The sequence below is a fragment of the Protopterus annectens genome, chromosome 16.part0, assembly GCF_019279795.1.
Source record: "Protopterus annectens isolate FY-2018-M chromosome 16.part0, PAN1.0, whole genome shotgun sequence".
NCBI lineage: Eukaryota > Metazoa > Chordata > Ceratodontiformes > Protopteridae > Protopterus > Protopterus annectens.
In genome coordinates, this window is record NC_056750.1 from 667,515,830 (window position 1) to 667,541,335 (window position 25,506).

Here is a 25,506-nt window from a genome sequence, read left to right on the forward strand (position 1 = left end):
AAATGCTGTATATTACAGAGCTGACTAGGGTGTGGGGCAAGAGGTTTACCACCAACAAGAAGTATCTATAAAATCTTGCAGTACCATCACATGAAGTGGTATACACAAGAATTATTGAAAGCCACATAACTATGACCTGTCTTAACACCTTAAACAAGTTTAGTAAGAGACATTGTAAAGAAGCAAATTGAAGATGCTGTATTTGGCTAAAACTTGTGTTAAGTACATTTTTATGTAGCCCCTCTGGCATTGTTGTGTTTACCAGTGTCTTTGCTTTGAGGAACAGTTGACTAGCTACATGTAATACATCACACTTAAGGACATCACTTCCACTGGGGACACACATCTGGATGGTTCAGTCATTTATGTTAAGGCCACACAAAAATGTTTGCCAGATAGCCCATCGAGCGAGTCCATGTTGGCTTCTATAGCTGCATATCTTTGTGGTAATGGCAGTTGAGGACAATTAACTAGAAGTCGTCTTCTCTCGTGTTATCTCTGTAGATTGCTTTCATTGGCATAGAGCTAAACATTGTTTTCTTCATACACATAGAGCCCAGGATGTCATGAACTCCACAGCTTGTGTGAAGACACAGGGGTGGTTCCAAACTAGGACCCTGTAAGTCTTCTGTGCTTGATGATGGCAGCAAAATTCAGAGTGCCATTCTGTACGCCTGAGGCACTGATGTTGTAATGGACTGTGAGATGTCATTGGTTCCAGAGCTGCCATGAACTCATAAAGCCTCTCTTGCCCTCTAACCCCATTTCATTGACCAACTTGAAGATACTGTTTCTCCTTCTGCAGCAAAATGCATCATTAGTCTTGATGACAGATGCTTTACTGGGGTGTTGGGAGGTTCTTCTGTGTACCTTCTTGTTTCAGAGAAAATGGTTCTGTGACATGCAGTCCTTCTCACTGCAGAGGCTGTGAAGGGAAAGCTGCTACTTTGGACATTCTTCATGTGTTGTGATAGCAGTCTCTCTCCTTGTGCAAAGAACTGATGCATATTTTACAAGCTGATGTGTTAGGTGACTTGAACTTGCTGACTGGCTCAATGAGCCACTATTCCTGTCCTGTCCTGTCCTGGAGTTGCAGATTCAAGATCCATATTTGGTTTGGTGTGGAACATTTGGAAATAGATTGTCTAAGAGGTTGTCCTTTCGGTCAAGCAGGAGAATATTTATGTCCCTCTCATCTGCTCTCTGCTTTAGGCAAGGGCAAGTTCATAGTGGATGTCTTCTGTATCCCGTATGAAAGGAGATCCCTGACCTCATTTCCACCATTTCCCTTAATTCTTCACCTCACAGCAAAATTCATAGAAGACCAGTATACATCCTCATTGCCACTGGTAGTGTATAAGTATATGATTTCAGGCTGTCAACACCATGGCAGGTAGAAGAACGTGTACTAATTGTAGACAAGTAAGTGTTACGAGGTTAGGTAGCATCCTGCTCCACCTCACGGTGTGGCTGTTGCTTTCAAGACCCTCTGATCCAGCTACATCTCCTTTAACAGATATCAGAATTGTTTGGAACTACCAAGAAGCCTTACACCTGCCAGGTTCTACATTTGAGTACAACTGGTTACCTATCCTTCCCTAATTAATTCAGCTTGCAGATAGTCTTGTCCTGGATTTGATATCTGTATGCTTTATGCTTCAGTTATTCCTTGTCTGCTCTACTTATACATGATACTTATGTCAACCATTTCTGCAAGTAGCAACATTGTGGGAGAGTCTTATTGTCCAAGAATCAGCTGGTCAAGCAGTTCCTTTAAGGGGTTCTAAATCTTTGCACATTTGAGGAAGTCTTCCATTACTTGGAATTTAAACTTCATGACTGACAAGATTACTCATCTTTTCTTCGGATCTTTGGGTTCCACTGCTTTAAAGTATGCCTGTTTGAAAATTCTTTCCCTGGTGGCTATTACTTCTGCTCACAGGATCTTCCCACTTCATTGCCTTGTGTGTAGGAATTCTGTCCTTTTTTGATAAGGACTAGGAGTCCTTTTTGCTCAGCCCTTGTTTCATCTTTAAGATAGTATTAGTCTTATCCTAAACCAATCCTTTTATTTCCATTTTCTTTGTGGCACAATATCTGGGGAAGAAAGAGCCCTTTGCATCTCTTAGCTTCATTCTACTTAAAAGTATGTGCACAAGTTTAAGAAGAACAAATTGCTGTTCATCTGCTTTTATCCAAGCTGGAAACAGGTGTCAAAAGCACGGGGAACCGACGCCAACTCAAATTCCAAATAAATGACACTTTAGAGGTGCAGGATAAAATTAGAAGTTATGTACCTACCATAACGTTCCATGTTAGTTGTCTTCTCTCGCCTTCTTTCTTGCTGGATGGGTTCGGAGCCGATCCTCGGCTCCGACTCGGCCCTTGCTAAGCTCGAGAGCTAATTTTACCAGCTCGAGGCAACCCTACATCCCATGATGCAAGGCGGAGATTACTCAGATCTCGTTTGGTAGCTAAAGAAATAGCAGTATTTTCTTCCAACTTAGGAGGAAGAAATAAAAATACTAAATAACATCATAACCCTCTAGAAAGGATCCACATAATCTAGTGACACTAGGAGTTGAACAGCTAGAAAAAGGTAATAACCTCTTAATAGAAGATGTATAATCTTCTCGGTCTGACCAGGCTAGGGGGAAGGAGGGGGGCAGAAAGAAGGCGAGAGAAGACAACTAACATGGAACGTTATGGTAGGTACATAACTTCTAAATGTTAAGTTGTCAATCTCGCCTTCATTCTTGCTGGATGGGACCGGGCGTCCCTAGCACCTCTATCCTGGGTGGCTCAGTGGAACAGACTCTTGAGAACGGTTGGAACCAAAATTTGCTCTGTCTCTGGAGACCAAATCTAATTTGTAATGTGAGACAAAGCATGAAGCTCAGATACTCTCCTGAAAGATGTAATGGTAACTAGAAAAAGTGTCTTCTGCAGGTTCGAACGGGGGAAGCATCAAGGATGTTAAAACTAAATTTAGATCCCACTGTGGTGGGGGGGTCTCTAATAGGAGGTTTCAATAAAAAGATACCTCGAAGGAATGCCCTGCAAAGTTTGTGTGACATAATGTTGTGGTCCAAAAAGCCTATATGAAAATTTGAAATGGCTGCCACTTGAACTTTCACTGTGGAAGAAGAGGATCCTGAATTAAAAATGTCAGCTAGGAAGTCCAACACCAAATGAATTGGAGCAGTATAGGGGTCTATGTTCCTAGCTTTTGCCCAGAAAGAGAAACGTCGCCATTTACTAGTGTAGATCTTTCTGGTAGAAGATTTTAGGGAAGCTACTATGATATCCCGTACAGGATTAGAAATCATAGGAAGCCTGGCTAAGGATGGAAGTGGAGCAACCAAGCAGTGAGGTTGAGAGAAGGTATGGATTGGTGCAGTTGACCCGACTGGTGGGTCAAAAGATCTGGAACCAGGTCCAGATGCCAAGGCTGTACCAAGAGGTAATGATGTAGGAACGGAAACCATATCTGTCGAGGCCTATAAGGGGCAATGAGAATCAACTTGGCTCTCAAGGCGGTTGCTTTCTGAATTAGCTGAGGTATCAGCGGAAAAGGAGGAAAAGCATAAAGAAGTCCGCGGGGCGAATCTAGGGTTAGAGCGTCTCTGGGGATGGCCTGGAAGGGGAAGAGAGAGAAGAAGTCTGGGCATTTGCTGTTTTGAGGTGTAGCGAAAAGGTCGCAGCAAGGAAGGCCCCACTTCTGAAAAATCTCTTCCGTCACTGACTGTTTGAGAGACCACTCATGAGGCATGAGAATAGCTCTGCTCAATCTGTCCGCTATGCTGTTGGATTTCGAGGGGATGTGCGTTGCTATCAGAAACCGGTGAGAGGAGATTGCCCATTGCCAAAGTCTGAGAGCCTCTCGACACAGTGGATAGGACTTGGTTCCGCCCTGTTTGTTTATGTACCACACTACGGACATATTGTCCGTTTGGACTGCAATAGTTCCCAGGGGAAGAGAGTCGTTGAGGGCTTGCAACGTTAAAAGCACTGCTCTCATCTCCAGAACATTTATGTGCAGATGGTACTCGAAAGGTTGCCAAGTGCCATGGACCACTTTGCCCTGATAATGCCCCCCCCCCACCCGATCAGGGAGGCGTCCGATGTAACCGTGGCAACCGGGGCAAGAGGAGCAAATGGTCTGCCTTGATGGATTTGAGGGGACGATATCCACCAAGTCAGATGTCTTTTGCAAGTTGGAGTTACTATGATCTCGTGACGCATGGGAAGTTGTTGAAAGGACCATTGGGTGAATAGCATCCATTGTAGAAGCCGCATGTAAAAGCGGGCGAGGGGAAGAAGTGTTATGGCGGTCGCCATAAGACCCAGTACTTTCAGAGCAAATCTGGCCTGAATTTTGTTGCTGAATAGAATCACTTGGACGTGTCTTTGAATGTCCAAGATCCTTTGGTCTGTCAACCTTGCAGAAAGTTGTATGGTGTCCAATTTTGCGCCTATAAAAGTAATATATTGACAACGCGACAAGGCAGATTTTTCGAAATTTATAGAAATTCCTAGCCCTCTGCAAGTGTGAATGGTGTAATTTCTGGCTTGGAGAAGCTGATGCCTGGTGGTGGCAGTGAGGAGCCAGTCGTCTAGATATGGAAACACCTGGAATCCTTGACGTCTCAGGTGAGCCGTAACCACTGCCATGCATTTGGTGAACACTCTGGGTGCTGTAGTGAGTCCAAAGGGCAGGGCTCTGTATTGGAAGTGACTGGTCCCCATCCGAAAGCGGAGAAATCTTCTGGAGCGTCTGTGAATTTTTATGTGATAGTACGCATCCTGAAGATCTATCGAGCACATCCAATTGTCCTTGCCCAGAAAGGGCAGAATGGACTGAAGCGTGACCATCCGGAATCTTGATTTCTTTACAAACTTGTTGAGTTTGCTCAGATCTAATATTGGTCTCCAGTCCCCTGTCTTTTTTGGAACTAAAAAGAACCTTGAGTAGATTCTGGATCCTATTTGGTCTGCTGGGACTGGCTGGATGGCTCTTTTTACTAGCAGTTTTGATATTTCTAGTACTGCTAGTTCCCTTAGACCGGGTGGAACGTCTGGAAGAGGGTTCCCTTTTGTTGAATTGGGATTTGAATAAAGGGAATTTTGTAACCCTCGGATATAATTGACTGTACCCATTTGTCTTGAGAAAGGGAAAGCCAGGCTATTGGGTACAGCGATAATTTTCCCCCGACTGCCTCTGAAGGCGGACGATCGGGCAACATCTCAGGGATGCTGGAAGGGTTTGTCAGAAAGAGGCTCTCTGCTACCCTGATTCTGCCGACCCCCTCTGCCCTTAGGGCAGCGTCTATTATTGTTACCCCCTCTGCCTCTGGGGTAAACTGACTTCGTGCATCAGGCGTGACTCCTTGAGATTTGCGGAACCACATTTTCCCTCCCTTCTGTCCTTTGGGGTAAGGTCTAGAAGGGGTGGAGAAACGGACTCCTACAGCAGAAAGAGTCTTGCCATCTTGTTCCCATCTAATCAAAGTGTCTTTCACTTGAGGACCGAACAAGGTCGAGCCATCAAAAGGGGAGTTAGTGAAAGATGCCTTGAAGGGGTCTGCAAAATTACAAAGCCGCATCCAGGACTGACGCCTTAAAGTCACTCCTGTGCCTGCGGCCCTACTCACTCCATCGGCTGCATAAGAAATGAGCCGCATGGAGGAGTTAGCAATGGAGTTAAGGATTCCTAGCTGTGAGCTAGTCTTATCCTGAGACCCAGCAGCTGACAGATCCTGTAAAATTTCTCCCAACTCTTTAAGAACATCTCTTTGAAGGCGGGTGACGTGGCATAAGTAGTTCAGCGATCTCATGGCAAAAGTTGCTGAAGAAAAAATCCGCTTACCGTACCTGTCCATAGTCCTAGAATCCTTATTAGGAGGATGGACAGGTACTGAAGGATCAGCTAATTCCTTCTTGGTGGCAGCAGCCACCACCATGGCATCAACTGGGACACCTTTTGTTAAGTATTGTCTATCTTGTGGGGCTGTAATAAATTTTGAAGGTCTCCTGGGGGTAGGTTCCACCGAATCTGGAGCCATCCACGCCTTCCGAGCCACTACTTCCATGAGAGGGTCGAAAGGCAGAGACACCCAGGAGGTGGAGGGTCGAGATCCGAACGCCTCCAGGTATACTGACTCGTCCTTGGAGGGATTAAGGGAGGGCCAGTTCCCCCTCTGTTTAAGCATTTCAAGGATGTCTGAAAATGAGACATCCTCAGAGGAGGACCTTGGGGATCCCTCCGACTCATCCAAGTCAGTATCTGATGTAGTAGACTCAGGGGAGTCTAAATGTTTCCTCTTACATGCCCTCTTACGGGGGGGTTCTCCTGACGGATCAGGAGAAGCCTCGGAAGAGGAAGATATTCCCAATGGGGAAACCTGAGGCGTTGGATCTCTGGGTCTGGGAGCAAGAGAGTGGGAAGAGACGTCAGCAGGCACTGTAGTGGGAAGAGCTGATGGAACTGTCCGTTGACTAAGCCCAGGGACTAGTACACTCCTCATCACCTCGAAGGCTCCCCCATCAGAGAGACCAAAAAGTTCCCGCTCCGAAGAGATAGGAACCCCAGGCCTCACCGAAAGGGAAGGCTCCGAGGCAGATGTCGGGGCCGAGCTCACCAACGCCGAAGCTCCGAGAGGGAGAACGGGGTCGGACAAGGGTCCGATGCCACTCGCCCCCTCGGAGCCAACGAGAGAGACTAGATGCCCGGTTCCCTCCAATGAAGGTCTCAAGGAGGAAATCGGAGCCGAGGACGATGGAGCCGAAAGGGGTGGTATCGGCTCCGAAGTCACAACAGTACCGGTTCCGAGGAGCTCCGGCTCCGAGCTCTGTAAGAGAGTCGAAGGAGGAATGTTCGGTGGATGTGATATAGCTACCGTCTGTTGAGATGGGCTATGGAGTATTTGGGCCAATGCCTGAGACTTTAATAGTCTACTCACCACTCTCTCAAGGTCGTGATCAGATAGCCTGGATGACCGAGAAGATCGGCTCCGATGGCTCCGCTCCGAGAGCAAGGGTGATCTCGGAGCCGAATGAATAGATTCCACAGAAGGGGATCGAGATCTCTTTTTTAAGATCAATGAAGCCATCGGAGCCGAAGATACGTCGGCTCCAGCCGGAGCCGACACTGAGTGTCTAGACTTGACAGTATTGGCGCCGGATGGAGCCGATACTGATACTGGTATAGAAAGATCGGCTCCGGCCGGAGCCGATCTCGAGCCTGGTGAGGAAGAACCTGAAGCCGACGGCTTGGAAGCCTGAGCCGAAGGCTTAACAGGTTTCGAGGGCTTCCCCGGTGCCGACTTAGTCGGGGAGCTCTCGGGTTTTAATAAGCCCCTTAATATGAGCTTATTTTTTCGTTCCTGCAGGACTCTTGGGCTGAAAGCATGACAGATAGCACAAGAGTCCTGCAGGTGCGAAGGTCCCAGGCAATAAACACAAGAAGTGCGACCGTCTGTCAGAGACATCTTCTGACAGCACGAGTCACACTTCTTGAAGCCTGAGACCTTAGTGTCCTTCGACATAACTGTGTCGATGAAACACCGGAAACACACTCACACACAAAAAACACTCAGTCCAACAAATTTAATTAAATTAAATTAAACAGGGATAACGGACAGTCACACACAAAAAATCCCTGACAGGAAAAATTTAGGGAGGGGAAGGCCTAAGGCCTAACTAGGGGTAAGGGAATATTTACTCAAAAGAAGGGAACACTGACAGGAATAGGGTTAACGTGAGTCGGTAATTAACAAAAAATAATATTTATATGTATAAAGTTAAAGGGGATAGACAAAAAGTCTCTGAAAAGTTCACTTACCTAGAGCTGGTAAAAGAAGGCACCTCGTTAGCGAAGTGGCAAACGAGATCTGAGTAATCTCCGCCTTGCATCATGGGATATAGGGTTGCCTCGAGCTGGTAAATTTAGCTCTCGAGCTTAGCAAGGGCCGAGTCGGAGCCGAGGATCGGCTCCGAACCCATCCAGCAAGAATGAAGGCGAGATTGACAACTTAACATCATTTCATTTTCATTTATTCATCTTCTTTACTTTAGGAGGGGAAAGGTTGGCAGTTACCAAGGAAATCATTTTGTAGTGGGTTGCTGATTTTATCATCTGGATTTGTGGCTAATCATAGAATACAAAAAAATAAAATAAAATAAAAAACAGAAAAACTAGTAGTCTTAAAACAGTCACAATAATTTCCAGAAATCATGAAACCCAAGTAATGTTCCAAAGCCAAAAGCCTTTATTCATCACAGACAAGCGATCATCAGTAACAAAAAATCAGAAATACTTTAATGTTAAATATGTCAGCTTTTATACACTTAGAAGTAGGTGTGGAAAATATATGTATTGTTTAATTTTAAACTAGCCTCTTCCAGGCAAACAATGTACACGGGGCTGTAAAAGTGCATTTAAGAACAGCAGGCACCCACCCCCACACAATACTATTGATTAGATCAAACTAAATCCTAGTTAAGAAAAACACCACCTGTCTATTTGCAACCCTCATTCCAAAAACAGGTATTAAGAAAAGCATAACATACATATAGAAAGACTGACTTTTAACTAAAATCGCTTTCGGCTATCTAATGCAATAAAGCCTTCATCATGTCTGTGACAAGAACTAAAATCATATACATAGGTAGATAAAAAAACACGCACATAGCTCTCTAACCATAAACATCATCTAATTAGAACACTTTAAATATAAATATATGTCTGTGTAATAATATCTAATAAGCATCTATCCATATTTATTAGTGTGCCTACAAACTAATACAGATCAAAAAAAAATGTCAGTCCTTTGCAGTTCAGAGAAAAAAAAACACCTGTCATGACAGTTTTCATGTTTATATTCCCCCAAATGTTTCTACAATGAAAACCAGTAGAAAAAAACACAAAAAAAATACAGAAAACAGTGGATGAAGTAAACTAGTAATGTATAAAAGTGTTCAGGTGTGTGTATGAGTGCACCAGAATGGTAAATGGGGGAATTATACCAGAACTTTATGGTAACAGTGGCATGGAAAACTATTTTTTTGAATCTACCATTTAAATCTCTGGTGTGATACCAGAGTGTGCTAAATTTAATCAAATCAGAATTGAGGTTAAAGTAACTAAACACACACACACACACACACACACACACACACACACACACACATCATTTTTTATTATGTTTTATGTTTTAGTATCTTTGATACCTTTAGTACATAAAAATATTTCCTCATAAATTCCCTAAAAAAACCTTTACAGTTTGTGTGGCAGCTTATGTAAATTCAACACACTCCTGATAGAGCAATAGTAGTTAAGTCCTGGTTTTCTGAATGCATTTAATTTTAGTTGCCAACATAATTATATCCATCAAAAATATGTAATTTCATTGCACATCATTGACTATAACAAAAAAAAAATGTTTGCAAGGGTGAGCCCCTCCCTCTGTTCATCCCCATATACAAATGTACTGAGATTGCACAGTTTTTGCCATTAAGAAGAAACTTTCACACCCAAACTGATCTGTAATATCTTGTTGTGTGGACATTTTTTTAGCAAAATGTATGAATCACTGAAACTGTTCATCAGTTTTGTTTTGTCACCAGAGGATTCAGTGATCAGCAGATATCCTGCATTATCTTCTGCTGTCAAGCATATCTAGTTGTATTCTTATCCACCTTTTATTATTTTCTTTAGGAATTCTGTATTGAGATAAGAATATAATTTCTTTTTTGCATGTTTCATCCTAGTTTAGTCATTTGTGCCATAGCTTTATGTATTTTGGTCATGCGGACTTTATTTGCTTTTATGCATTTATGAACTGAGTGGATTGATTCTTGCATACCCTGTGCAGAGAAGTCAGAAGGAGTACGGTAACATAAATGTTTTGCTGACTCAAAGGGTACTCAAAGCTGAAAAAATTAGAGCCTGGCAGGATTAGAGGTTGAGGGGGCTGAGGGAAGGGCTGGCTGCTTGATTGATTAGATGAGATACAGATAACAGGAGGTAGAAGGGTGTTAAAGGTGTGATGGTGCAAAGATAGGCAAAAGAGGCATATTGTGCCTATGCTCTACTATAAAAGATAGAGATAAGTATTTCAAGAGTTGTTTAGACAGTGGTAGACTTCAAAAAAATCTACAGGTGCAATAATATGTAGATATTTTCTGAGATGCTAAACAAAAGCTCTTGGTGACAATGTGTAACAGTTATCACATTCATTGTTTCACAAAGAAATGGTCTTCCACAATCTGTTTTAGCAGTCAGTGATTTAATTCAGATTGTTCTGTATCTAAAGTCATATTGGTCCCTTTTGGCACATTAGTACCTGGTAGAGCTTGTATTTTCAGTTTTTTTAGTAATTTGGTATTTTTGGACAAACATACCAACAGATGTCTGCCTTACTTTAACCAGTGATTTGAACCTGGTAGCTATTTCAGACTTCTTCTAAGAAACTCTGTTTTGTGAGTGATTCCATCTGTCTCTTACAAGCTATTTTAAACTTGTTTAGATTTATTTATTTATTTTTGTATAGTATAGCAAGAATCAAGCCATTTTGCAAATATTGAAACCACCTGAACTTGCTGTACCCTTTTTGATTTCTAATGATTAAGTTCTAGGCAATTTGCAGATTTCTTCCTCTTTACCTGTGACCAGGTAGGATTTATAACACCATGAATATAGGTCTATATATAGAACCAGCAAAACCATGATTTTTGTAATTGGAAAGCATATCCCCCTCCATTCTTCATTGTATCCCAAAGGAAAACTCCACATTCTCCTACAGTTTAACTCAACTCTTGGGTTGCTATTCTGCCTGTATTATGGTTCCAGTATTGTGTATGTACTAGAAACCTGCTTGTACTTTATAAAAGTTTAATTTTCTTGCCTTGGAATCATAGGAAGGGAAAGAACACCCACTTTTTTAAGCTTAACTTCTCACATAATTTGTAGAGGAATTTGTCCACCCATGCATGACATACCACAGACACAGAACAATTTGTAGTCCGGTACAGGTAATTAGTCCAGCTAATGTCAGGAGCTGCTGTAAAAAGACAGGTGTTAAAACTGTTTTCCACTGTCTTTATTGCAGTGAGGAAAAGAGCTTGCACTGATTCACAGCTGCTTCCAACGTAACCATACCATTCATAGCAAAAGAGAGCAATTAGGCCAGGCAGTTGTCTCTTCCTTTGACAAGTTTACATAGGCATCATCACAGTACTGAAATGCTAAGCTTTAAACTTTAAATGTTTATGCTACTTTAACATTTTAAGATGACTTAAATGCATTATCAAAGATGTCTGTGACATTTAGAGAAAAGTCAGAAAAGATATATTTTTTGTAATTCTTGTAAAGTAGCAACAAATTTACCAAACTGTGCTGGAGGGACTGTCGGTTCATCTTGGACTACAAAAATATGCTTTGAACAAAGGCCTGCAATTAAGCTTTTTGTTGAAACTATACAACCCATTAGTGTGTTGTAAAATAAGCTCTGAGACACACATATATGAGGTCCATTCAAGAAATAAAAGAAGCAGTCCCAATACAAAACATATATTAGATGACAGTGACGGACACTAATCCCATTACAAGTCAATGGCAAGGGAATACACCACTCCTTCCTTATGTCTAGCATGACTAATGTAAAGCAGACTTGAAATGGATTATTGGAAAGAGTCTTGAATAAAAACAAGATCACATTGATATGTCAAGCCACATTGGCAGCAAAACCTATTAAAATTCTATAATAAGCAGTCAGAGTGGTTTTGAGGTGTTAAAATAGCACAGAAAACAAAGACAGAGTGAAAAAATAGATTTTTGTAGTTCTAAGGTGGAGTTTTCCATTAATGTTAGTCAATGTTTGTATGTTAAGGTAAGGCATGGCTTTTATCTCTAAATGACTTAATTTTTACAAATCCAACAAAGCAAACGAACCTCTCCCTCGAAGTTGATCGACCACAAAAATCCAACAGCAAGATAGCAGAAGAAGTAGATCAACACCACGAAAATTATACCAAAACTTTATTTTACATAAATCCACAGGAATAAGCGCTTTCGCGTGCTTCCAATGCACGCTTCTTCAGATATATTTAAAAACATGGTAGCAGCTCATACTTTTTATACCCGCTAGGTATAATTGCTTAATAGATTAATTAATATAATTATTTATTTAGAAAGCTTATCCGCTTCACTTAAAGCTATACTTCATCATATCATTGTGTAGCACTTAAGCAGCTTCCAAAATACTCTGACAGAAAAACGGAGAGACTGAAAGGTCGTAAATTAATTATAATAACAGCATATATAATAACATTCGATAAACCTCTCACTAAATGTCGCTATAAGTTATAGCTGTCAAACGTGTGAGGGTTGTAGTTGTAATACAACTCCCAATAAATGTGGCAAACCTAGTAGTAAAAAATGTACATATAAAAATAATAATAATAATGCACATATAAAAGTAAAAAATAATGCACATATAAAAATAATATATATGTATATATCTAATCATCCATATATAATGTGCAGAACATTGGCTATGATATTCACTAGTTTATGATGCTCTTATTAAATATGTGGCATCTATGGGTGACCATATAGAACATTATGTTAAAAAGTTAAAAATATATATTAAAAGATGTATGCATTATCTTACATTATGTCTTACCTTAATTAAGCGCATACTAAATAAGTACAGTTCCTATAAAAATCGTTAAAAACAACAATATGCAAATAATATTAGTTTACATATATATGAATAAATATGGAGCAATAAATATATAACTATATAAATATATAAATAAATAAATGACCATATAAATACTAATGGTAATAGCAGCATTTACATAATAATAAAATAAAATAAAATAGAATAGAACCCTCTGCCAAATAGTGTATCTATACATAAAAAATGATTTATAAAGTGACAAAAAACAGATAAATACATATATCTGGCAAGACTGCAAGATAGGTCGTTTATAATGTGATTCCTTCTTTATCACCATAAATAAACCTTAAGGATAGACAGTAAAAAATCCAAAAAATGATGAAATCAGAGTTAAATAAATGTTTGTATATAAATCAATCATGCATAAGACCAGCTATACTTATAAAATCAATCCAATAACTAAAAACCGATATGTGCTTTAATATGTAGTATAGTAAAATTAGTCTGTTGATATAATCTATCATCATTTATAAAATTCCACTACAATAATTGTTATTCATGTATTAAAACACAAATTCTGAATACATTAATGATATTTTCGTTTCTTTAGGTGTGATCTAATGCTAATGTAACTATTGAGGCCTGGATACTGTTGTGCTCTGACCTTAAAAATCCAATCTAGCTCTAAACTCTCCAGTTCATTAAAATTATCTCCTCTTCGTGAGTTTATAGTTCTTTTTTGTAACACTCTGAATAGAAATTTATGATCTAAATGTTCAGAGATGTGTTTCGATAAAGCATTTTTTGGGTCATTTTTCTTTATGGCATATAAATGCTCTTGTATCCTGTCTCTCAGCCTTCTAGTTGTCATGCCTACATAGAAAGCAGGACATAGTTCACAAGTAGCTAAGTAGATCACATTAGTATCATCACAGGTGGCTGAACAATTAATATCAATCTCAAATAATAGCTCAGGGTGTAAAAACTTATTGTCCGTGGAAATCCATTTGCATGAGGTACATCTTCCACAAGGAGCAGTACCTATGTTACCTCTGATGTTACATGGTTTGTTAACTTTCTCATTACATAAAATTCTTTTCAGATTCTTTGTATTTTTATATGTATAGGAAGGTCTATTTCCTATTAGGTTTTTTATGTCATCATTTGTAATTAAAATTGACCAATTCTTGCTAATTATGTCAGTTATATATTTATTGTCACTGGTATAACTAATTATACACCTCACTTGCTTATCTTCTTGTTGTGCAGAGGGTGCACATCTATTACTGTTCTTATGGTCATATATGGCCCTTGGCTTGTAGCTAGAGTCACTAATAAATTTTTCTTTTATACATGCTACAGTGTGAGGATTGTAGCCTCTATCCAAGAACAGCCGTTCAAGTTTGTGAAATTCAATATTGCATTCAGTTTTATCTTGACAGATCCTGCTTATCCTTGTAAATTGTCCTTTAATAATATTTGTAAAAATAAACCTCGGATGCATACTGTCATGTTCTAACAGTGTGTTTTTCCAACACTCTTTCCTGTATAGGGATGTCACTATTCTACCATTTTTCTCTTTCCTAATATTGAGATCTAAAAAATTAACATTGGAATATGAATATTCCATGGAGAATCTAAGAAAATCTGTAGTTTTCTCTAAATCATTCATGAAGATTTTAAGCTCCTCGGGTGTTCCATCCCAAATTAATAGTATATCATCCACAAACCTAAAGTATGCCAATATTTTATGATAATGTGGATGTGTAAAGAGACAGGTGGTTTCCCATTTATATACAACCAAGTTGGCATACGTGTTAGCACAGGGGGTGCCCATGGCTACCCCCCACTGTTGTATATAAAATGAGTTGTTAAACATCATAACATTATTCGTAAGAACTATTTCAATCAAGGCATTCAACAGAATCTGTTCACTATTGTTGTAAGTCCCATATCTATTTAATACATATCTTATTGCCTCTAGACCATAAGCATTAGATATAGCTGTAAATAGGCTCTGCACATCTAACGTAACTAGTAAATGCTTATCTAAAACATTCTTTTGTGTATCTTTAAAATACTGAATTAATTGATAAGAATCTTTTAATATGGTGGGGATATTATTTACTAAAGGCTTTAATTTCTTTTCAATAAAAATAGAGATATTCTCCGTGACCCACTGATGTCCTACTACTATGGGGCGTAAAGGTGGTGGTACTATGCCCTTGTGCATCTTGGGTAGCCACTTAATGTATGGTATCATTGGATGTTCAATGAGTAGGAACAGGTAAAACTCATGACTAATTTGTCTATTGATCATCATGTCATAAATGTCATGGTGTACCTCATATATTAGATTATCTACTGTTTTTTTATCAATCTCTTTGTAAGTAGTGTCATCCTTTAACAATATACCCATGTATTCTATGTAATCTTTGTTGTTGAGGATGACTATCCCCCCTCCCTTGTCTGCAGGTCTTATCCTAATAGCCATGTTATTAGATAAAGCATTCATTGCTAGTCTTTCTTCCTTAGTTATATTGTGAAAGAGTGATAAGGTGCCTTTTTTATAATCCAAATAGTTTTTATAGAGGTCATTCTCACACGCTTTTAAGAAACATTCTAAGCATGGATGTTGTGCAGGTGAAAATGTGCTTTTCCTTTTAAAACATTCAAAACCATTCAATCTCTCATTACAATTACTACTGTTCTGCGATGTTTGTTTAAAAAATAATTCCAAAGCAATATTACGGGTAAAAACACGTAACTCAGTTAGTATAGTAGCAATGTTACTAACTTGTGCTGGTATGAAGCTCAGCCCCTTATTTAAAAGTTTATAGTCCGTTTCATCCAGCGATAAATCAGATAAATTAAAAACTAAATCATTCAGTCCTTCCCTCGACCCCTCTTGCTGATCGGTTCTCCTGACATTCTCCTTTTTCGCCTTCCATGACTCGTCGATCTTCCCCTTGTTTCTCTTCTTTGGCGTACAGGAAGTGGTAAAAAAGAATCCAAATTCGTTTGCTGTAGCTTCGGTTTCGCTCCCGGACCAAGCTGTGTACCCAATGCTAATTGATTGGGTGGTGGTGTACTGTTGTCTTCATTGATATTCAACCTGTAACTACTCAATGATGCTTCCGCATTTGCATCACGAAACGCGGCTGTGTCTGTTAAAGGAGTTACATCTAATTCCTCAGTGTCCGGTACTCTTGTTCTTCCTTCAACCCTTTCGGTTCTTTGCGACCCCTCTCTCTGAGTGTACCTAGGCCAAACAAAGACCTGGCCATTCGCAAAGTCCTGTTGATCTCTCTGTAGTTTCCGTAATTTTACTGTTTGTAGTCGTTCGCCGTATGCACTAACTTGATTAAGTAAACTGTCAATTTTACTGGCAAACATTTCCCCTTTAAATCTCTTGCTCATATCTTTATATAGTGCGTCAGTTTTTGTAGATAGCTCATTTTCTAATGGTTGAAAATAATCTATGAGCAATTTAATATATTTAAAGCTAAGCTCAATGTTCATTCTTTGCCAGTTTTTAAGCAGTTCGGGGTGGCTGTTGCCGTATGAGGGCATGCAAAGTACCCTCATTCCCCTAGGTACTACTTTATAGTGAAGGCATGCCTCTAAATGACGGCGTTGCCACAACAGTCTAAATTGTTTATACAAGTTATTCTCCAATTCTTTGTATAATGGAGTGAAGTCATTAAGTAGGTTAACAGTACCTGATTCCGTTGTGTTAGGTTGTACAGAAAGATCAATGTTCAGCAACGGATTTGATCTTGGTTCTATCAGGTTATTCCATTTGGCACTCGATGAGGTTCTTTCCGGATGATAATCAAGCTCAATCGCTGAATTTTCCATCGTGTAGGGAGTCGGAATGAAGCAAACAGCAAATATAATCCAACAAAGCAAACGAACCTCTCCCTCGAAGTTGATCGACCACAAAAATCCAACAGCAAGATAGCAGAAGAAGTAGATCAACACCACAAAAATTATACCAAAACTTTATTTTACATAAATCCACAGGAAGAAGCGCTTTCGCGTGCTTCCAATGCACGCTTCTTCAGATATATTTAAAAACATGGTAGCAGCTCATACTTTTTATACCCGCTAGGTATAATTGCTTAATAGATTAATTAATATAATTATTTATTTAGAAAGCTTATCCGCTTCACTTAAAGCTATACTTCATCATATCATTGTGTAGCACTTAAGCAGCTTCCAAAATACTCTGACAGAAAAACGGAGAGACTGAAAGGTCGTAAATTAATTATAATAACAGCATATATAATAACATTCGATAAACCTCTCACTAAATGTCGCTATAAGTTATAGCTGTCAAACGTGTGAGGGTTGTAGTTGTAATACAACTCCCAATAAATGTGGCAAACCTAGTAGTAAAAAATGTACATATAAAAATAATAATAATAATGCACATATAAAAGTAAAAAATAATGCACATATAAAAATAATATATATGTATATATCTAATCATCCATATATAATGTGCAGAACATTGGCTGTGATATTCACTAGTTTATGATGCTCTTATTAAATATGTGGCATCTATGGGTGACCATATAGAACATTATGTTAAAAAGTTAAAAATATATATTAAAAGATGTATGCATTACCTTACATTATGTCTTACCTTAATTAAGCGCATACTAAATAAGTACAGTTCCTATAAAAATCGTTAAAAACAACAATATGCAAATAATATTAGTTAGCAATTAGCTTTTTGTTGAAACTATACAACCCATTAGTGTGTTATAAAATAAGCTCTGAGACACACACATATGAGGTCCATTCAAGAAATAAAAGAAGCAGTCCCAATACAAAACATATATTAGATGACAGTGACGGACACTAATCCCATTACAAGTCAATGGCAAGGGAATACACCACTCCTTCCTTATGTCTAGCATGACTAATGTAAAGCAGACTTGAAATGGATTATTGGAAAGAGTCTTGAATAAAAACAAGATCACATTGATATGTCAAGCCACATTGGCAGCAAAACCTATTAAAATTCTATAATAAGCAGTCAGAGTGGTTTTGAGGTGTTAAAATAGCACAGAAAACAAAGACAGAGTGAAAAAATAGATTTTTGTAGTTCTAAGGTGGAGTTTTCCATTAATGTTAGTCAATGTTTGTATGTTAAGGTAAGGCATGGCTTTTATCTCTAAATGACTTAATTTTTACAAATGCTGTTTTGAGCCACTAACATAAAACAAAAAAACACCATAACACAGATATGATGTAATTAGGCGGTTACTGGGCTGTTGACCCGAAGGTCCTTGTAAGCCTAGCTGTGTGTATCCAGTATAATACTAGAGAAACCCAATATAAAGGATCTTGCCTAAACTCAAGATCTTAGTTAGCAACAACTGCCCATATTTTGGAGGGTCATAGGTGAAATCCCCAGCAGGAGTTTATGGTATCCCATCTAGTCATCCAGGCTATGCTTAAACAGTGTCATAGAAAGGCTCTGTTTGATGTGAATTAGTAGCCAATTCCAGAGGAGTGGAAACCTTTGAGAGATGTATCTCTATCTCCAGCAAGTCCTATTTATGTTGCAGGCCAGGTTAAGGTCCCTGGAACAGGTTACCCTTGTCCTATTTGACTTGTAGATGTGCAGCATTTCCATAAGGTTTGGATCCAAGATTGCTCTGTAGGCCAGGCACAAGTCTCCTCTAAGTAGTCTGTACACTACTGAATACAGTGACAGTGACTTCAGTGTGTCAATGTATGACATGTGCTGGACACCCTGCATTTTCTTGGTTAGAAATCTCAGAGGTCTCTCAAGTTGCTGCAGGTGCCTGGTAAGGTACATACCAAAGGGAGCATTGTACTCATTTACTGGCCTGTTGAGGGTTGAGTATAGGGGTGTTATGACCTCTTTCACTGTTGAGGCAATGCCTTTCTATTGAGGTGTGCAACATAGAATGCCTTCTTTACTATAGTAGGCATATGGTGGTCAAAATTTAGGCTACACTCAACTTGCTTTCCCAAGTCTCTCACTACTGAGTTGTTACTTAGAGTATTATTATTATTTTTATGATAATTAATACCTTTTATTGGACAAACAGGTTTTGTAAAAAAAAAAAAAATCACGCTTTTGAGCTGGCATAAGCTCTTCGTCAGGAGTCATTAAGTTATGTATGTTAGATATAGGGCCAGATTCATTAACACCTACACTAAGTGTACACGATCTGTATTCATAGACATCCCTACCAAATTTTTTGTGCTGTCTAGTCTCAGAGAGAGATTACATTAAGTGTACATGTGGTCTAAAGTTTGTGGTAACCTTTATGAATCCCCTTCAATGTTTAAGGCAGCAAGAAAATCAGTAGGAAAACTAAAATTAGGAGGAAGCAGGTGCAAGTTATGCTTGTGTTGTCTCTTCTCTTAGAACAGTGTACACTTAGTGTAGCGTTAATGAATCCCAGGGATAGTGTTCCAGTGTGTTCATTTCAACTAGAAATTCCTGAAGTTTTAGTTTTATATGTGAGTACTGTAACATTATTACAATTTTCCAGATAGTAATAACATATGTGCACAAATTTTTAGCTAAATGACAACCTGAAAGAAATTGCCCCTGAATCATGGTAATTGGTGGTATAAAGTATATGGTCTTTTGCATATATGATGCATTTTGCATCAGATACTGATGCTAAACCTGTTGTGGTGGTTTTCTACATACTGGCTTGAATTCATAATCCCCCTTGTTCTTAAACTAAGTTCCTTATTCCATGTGAATGCCAGTGTAATCACTTTCAGAAAATCTGGTTTAGAGTTCTCCAAGACTATTTCCACACAGCTCCATCACTACTTCATTAAGCAGAGACAAAGAGCACTTAGCATTGTATAGCAGGTGTAGGGAGTTTGGTTCTTAAAACTGACTATTGGATTACAGATCACCTATCAATAGTATTATGTCACTCATCCTTGTATATTCCTCCATTTCTTCTGTAATCCTCATCCACACTCCAGAGGCAAATTGTTTCTGCCTGTAACCATTATCCTGCTGGTGATTCATGTTAAGTACTTTCCAACACCCTAGGGGTAATTATTGTGTGTGGACCCATCCACACTAATAATGACCTTTACACATTTCCCAGTTTAACAACCAGTGGACCCCTGTATCTGCAGGTTCCTATTAAATGATCACATACGCATTCTTTCAAATGCGTCATGATCGAACTTGAAAGCACGAAAAGGCTAAATAGTGAAATGGCATATGTGAATTCTTTCCCTGGGAAAGAAATCGCTTGGCCACTTCCATTACTTTGCCGTTTTCGTCACTGTAGTGCGATCTCAGAATTGGTATATTTAAGTAGGGGGTGTGGGGGGGGGGGCAAAGCCCTCCACTTTATGTAATGTTTTAAAATGTTTTGTGTTACAGCAATTCTTTCCCCTTGGATTTCAATATGTTTCTTGTGCATAACTGTGTTTTAAGTGACTTTGAAAGGGAAATGTAAATGTGTTGCTTGTGTAAACTATTTGACAACTTACTTTCCAACCAACTCATACCAATGAATTCTAACTGCATCTGAAGCATCTTCCTTGGTCACAGCATGGATAATTACCCCAGTTCTGCTGGTCTGTTTACCAGAATTCCTAGAAATAAAATATACTTACAGAAAGCCCTTGCCTGCTCTGCAGGCTCACTCATCATCTCAGCCTATGATGGGTAACTCTGTAGTAGCCAGCAGTTGCTCGTCAGGCCACTAACTTACCTCTTTGGTCTAGTCATTTCAGCCAGTATGAACCAGGGGCCAGCCACATCATCTTCAGCTGTTTGTTGTCTGATACAGACATGTGAGAAACATCCTTTCTAGAGCAGGGAGATTTTATGGAGAATGCTGCTGGATGTATTTGTGGTAAGAGTTTTTATGAAGGGGATAATATTCCTTCACTGAGCTGGGCTTCATAGTTATCTTCAAAAAAAAAAAAAAAAAAAAAAAGTTAAACATTGTTATCCAGCACAGTGGATGTCTATAAGAGTGTTATCTCACCTCAGCAGAGAAATTGTTGCAGGGAGTCATTTCTGCTACACTGCATGCAGTATCTGTTAAGTAGGTCATTCAAAATATTCTTGAAGAAGATATGTCAGATGATTCTGACACAAATAGAGACAGGGTTTTGTCTCCTGTAAATTCTCTAGCCTAATTCTCAGTAGATAATGAATCCTGGTCTTGATACCCTCCTTTGGAAGAATTCTCTGTTTCTCAGTTTATTGCTTGGATGAAGTAGTTTTTTTTTTGGAACAAACTGATGTTCCATCTGAATTGAGAAGATATGATATGTTGTCTCATTCTATAGTTATTCCTCCTGCAGTGCCATACTTAAAGTAGATAATACTCTCTGTAAAAACCCATACTCACAAATTTCAGTCACCAATAAAGTCGCTATGCTTAATGTTTCTCAGACTAATAAGCTGTTATTTTGTCATCCTTGTTTGACCCTGCAGCGCTCCCTTGACACCTTCACCAACAGGTTACAGGCTTCAGGCATCAACTAACCCTTCCCCTGTGGACATCAAGGGGGACATTAGGATGGATTTGCTAAGGCAATTTTGTTTTCTTCCTCCACTTCAAATTGTAGAATTCTTAAGTATCTGACCCATAAGTGGACGTTTCTGCTTTTTTGTATAGATACTTTGAAAAACCCACTTACTCCTCCCCCTCCCCTCGAAGTTGTGCCTATCTCAATTTTATTATTTCCAGTATTTAAATGTGCCTTAAGAAATTTGTATGATAGTGTAGATACTATGTCTTGGACCTCTGCTTCTTCTACTGTTTTGAGGAGGTATGCATGGTTGTGTAACCAAAACTTTCTTGAGAAGGTGAAGTCTAAAATTTTGAATTAACCTTTAGAAAAGGAGGTGTTATTAAGCCCTTCTGCTATGCAGGTCCTCAAGCAATTTGAAAGAGAGAGAGAAAAATTAATCCGGGGAGTTTCTAAGATTTGTTCAGGTCCTCTTTACAGATCTCCCAGATCCTCTTTCACAAAAGAAGCAGAACAGTCAATCCCTGACTTCTCAGGTCTAAAAGAGAAACAGTAGACTATGGTATGAAGGGAACAGTAAGAAACAAAAATCCCTTCTAAAAAGAGACAACTTCAGAATGACTATGCCAGCATTTTTCCTCCCTGTCTATCAAAACATGTCCTGACAACTGGCTCTGTACATACCCTTTTGGCAGCATCTTGTGACAGACTCACGAGTGTTAAAGGGGAGTTAGGAAGGATACATTTGCCACTGGATACAAAATTCTCCTTTCAGAATAGTTTCTCTACCCCCTGAAATAAACAGAATTTTTTTCTCAGGTGCTTCAGCACTTGTTCACCTTAGGAGTTATAGGACCATTGCCATTAAATCAAAGGGTCATTGCCTTCTATTCCAGAATATTTCTGGTACCAAAGAAAGAATATTCTCAGAGACCAATTCTAGATCTTTTCTTCCTAAATCTCTGTGTGGAAGTTTTAAAACTCTAGATGTTGACCCTTCTGAAGCTGTTGCCTCTCATTCCTCAGGGAAGTTTCATGGTAATGTTGGAGCTAAAAGATGCATGCTGTCACATTCCAATAGCCAAAGGCTTTGGGGGATTATTCTGTTTTTGTTTCTGGGTCCCACTGTCAGTTTTCTGCATTACCCTCTGGGTTATCTACTGCTCCAAGGGTGCTTACAAAGTATTTGGCTCCAGTCATAGCTCACTGCAAACTGAATGGCACTTACACTTTTCCTTATTTTGCCTACTTATTTATCTTTGCAGTCTTCTGCCAGATGTTCCAAGCTCTTAACATGCATTTCAACTCTTCTGACCAATCTGGGATTCCAGATAAATTTTCATAAATCCTCCATAACTCCGTTTCACATGATGTTCTTTCTAGAATGTCTTAAAGGCACTCTGAAGTAAAAGGCCTTTGTGACTCGGGAGAGGGTGGATTTTTTTTCCTGAGCTCTCCTCTTCGTCTTAGACGTAAGCCAGAGAATTTCTCACTATTACAGTGTTCATGACATCTGTGGGTCTCATGATTCCTCATGCCAGGTTACACATGAGAAAGATTCAACAGGATTTAAAAACAGGTGGACCCAACAATTGCATCTTTTGGATGTTCAGATGCAAATTGTGGGCTTTGTAAAAAAAATAAAATAAAAAAGAAACTACTGGTGGAGATTACATATACAAGTAAATACTTGTCTACCCCTTCTTCTCCTTAACATCAAGTCCATCTGTAACAGCTGAATCCTTAGATTTTGCGTGGGGAATAGTTTCCGTGAGAGTAAAGGCATGATGCCTATAGCAATCTTCAGACAGATCAAAGCGCAAAGTCATATAGAGATGTTGGCTGTGATCCATGCATTAAAATCTCTTATGGTCTGCAAGACCTCAACAGGTGATTATGGACCATTGTGGTTTTGTGTAGGGGAGGCAAGCATTTGACAACAATAACAGAACAGTGATGATCCAGAGCGAAGCAGAATATAAGAAAATACTGCTGTTCTTTGTGGGTCTTGATGCAGAGAAAGTATTTAACAGAGTAAACTGTGATTTTTATAATTAGGGCAGTGGAAGCATTTGCATTTCCTAACAGAATAATAAGATTAATTAGAAGAATATATGAGGGATTAAAGGGAAAATTTTAAGTGGGACAGTTCCTCTCTGATAAGTTGTGTCTGAACAGAAGAACCAGGGAAGGGTGTCATCTTTCCCCTTTGTTATTTGCATTATGTTTACTACAATTGGCAAAGAAAATACGGGGCTCAGAAATTCAAGGATATAAGTGGTATAGTATTCAAGAAAAGCTGGCTTCATTTGCAGACGGTATTATTTGGCACCTGATGGTACTGAAAAGGACATTTCAGTGTTTTGGAACGTTCAGAGACAGTTCCATTTTTGGGGGGGGGGTTATAAAATTAATGAAGATAAAACAAAGGCTGTAGCTGTAAACTGTGTACCCACAGATGAGTTGCTTCAGCAATTACCATATTTATGGGAACATGATAAAATGAAGTATTCAGGAGTATGAGTTAAAAAAGACTATGTTATGGCAACTAAGGATATGTGGGAAAAGACTATATCAAAAATAATAATGAAACTGATAAATTGGAAGCTTTTGCTCTTGGACATGGATAGCAAGATACAAGCAGTGAAAATGTTTTAGTCCCTTTAATTTTATACACAGGTCTAGCATACTTTTATCAGAGGATCAGTAAAGAGTTAAAGGATTCTATTTGGGAGGGGAATAGGGCAAGAGTCAAGTGGGATAAGTTGATCCTGTCAGTAGAACAAGGAGGTTTAGGATTACCTGATTTGAAGAGATATTTGTATAACACAAGCAGAAAGCTACAATTCAAAGTGGAAAGCAATGATGGTGAAGGGGGTAATTCAAGAAATGGGAAAGAATGAGGTTTTGGATGCAAATCTTTAAGGAGAACATTAACAGCCGTACAGAATATTGTATTTATAAAGTAGCAGAAAGTATACAAAGAGCTAAGCCAACATGGGAATGGAGAAAGGAAATTCTGCTGATATGAATGACTGCAATTAGTACAGAGAATAGGCAAGAGGGGGCTGGAATTTACTGAAGGAAGCTAGAGTAGAAACAAATAATCATAGAGGGAAAGGCAATAGAATTTGAAGAGGCAAAGAAGACATTTGAATTGCAGGCTAGTGATTGCCTTGCCTACTAGGGACTGATATCAGAGTATAGACAGAGAAAGGGATAGTGGAATTCTAAATTAAAGACCTAAACTGGTTGAGTTTTTAACTGAACCCAGAACAGAAGCTGCTGTTAAAGGGATAATTAGTAGAGCATCTAAAACATAGGAATCATTAAAACAAGGTCAGAAAAGATTGGGAAAAAATATTAGATATGCAATTCACAAAGAAACAATGGGAGGACATTGTATAGCCCCCAAATATGCAACAAAATCGAGTAGTTTCTTGTAATTGTTTGCTTGTATGCTTTTATAACTGAAGCAGACTCCAACTAGATGGCAAATGTTGAAGGTGTAATGGGGAAGAATATGTTCCTGGAGTGTAATGAGTTGCCAGACTTTAAAAATTCCCTGCAGAGTACTCTGTCAGGAATACTGGGTGAGCAAATGAGTGTAACTAAGGAAATGATTTTTTGAGCTAGGATACAGGATTTGGATTGCCTAGACATAGTAAGGCCTTAAGTTTAATTCTGGTGGCTGCCAAAAAAAGCAATTACTAGAAAATGGAAATCAAAATCTAAACCAGCTGTACTTGAAGATGAAAGGAACAGGAAGTGGGATTTTTAGAAAAGTATAGGAGTAAATTACATAGAAAAAATAGCAATTATGGGAACAATACATGCAGAAAAAATGTTTTGGATGAAGAATGAAGTTTCAGAAAAGGCAGGAACTGAACAATTTATGTAATGTTGCTTTGATTATATGATGTATAACAGTATATGTGTTGTATAATGTTTGTAATTATGAACTTGTCAATATAGCTAGAGTAAGTTTTCCTATTTCATAAGAGATAATCCAATAAAGGTATTTAAAATAAACACCAAAGGGGTGTGGTAATATTATTTCTACAGGCCAGCACTGATGGCTTGGAAGTTAGCTCTTCAACATTTGTTTAAAGTCTTCAAGCATCTTACCTTCAGCAGAGCAAAACATAGTGGTAGACAAGCTCAGGCGTACCAGAACATACCCTCCTGAATGTCTGTTGATTGAAGGGGTCTTCCAGGAAATGATTCAGTTGTGAGGAGTACCTGATGTAGATCTATTTTCCTCTTTTTAAAACAGATTCATTTTCTTTCCCTTGTAAGGGAATGC

General features: G+C 38.9%; 1 protein-coding gene across 2 annotated transcripts in view; it reads left to right on the top strand.

Moving 5' to 3' along the window:
- LOC122790747 (ER degradation-enhancing alpha-mannosidase-like protein 3) overlaps positions 1 to 25,506 on the top strand; it is a 765,530-nt gene that overhangs the window by 491,152 nt on the left and 248,872 nt on the right. The gene's annotated exons all lie outside the window — the stretch shown is intronic.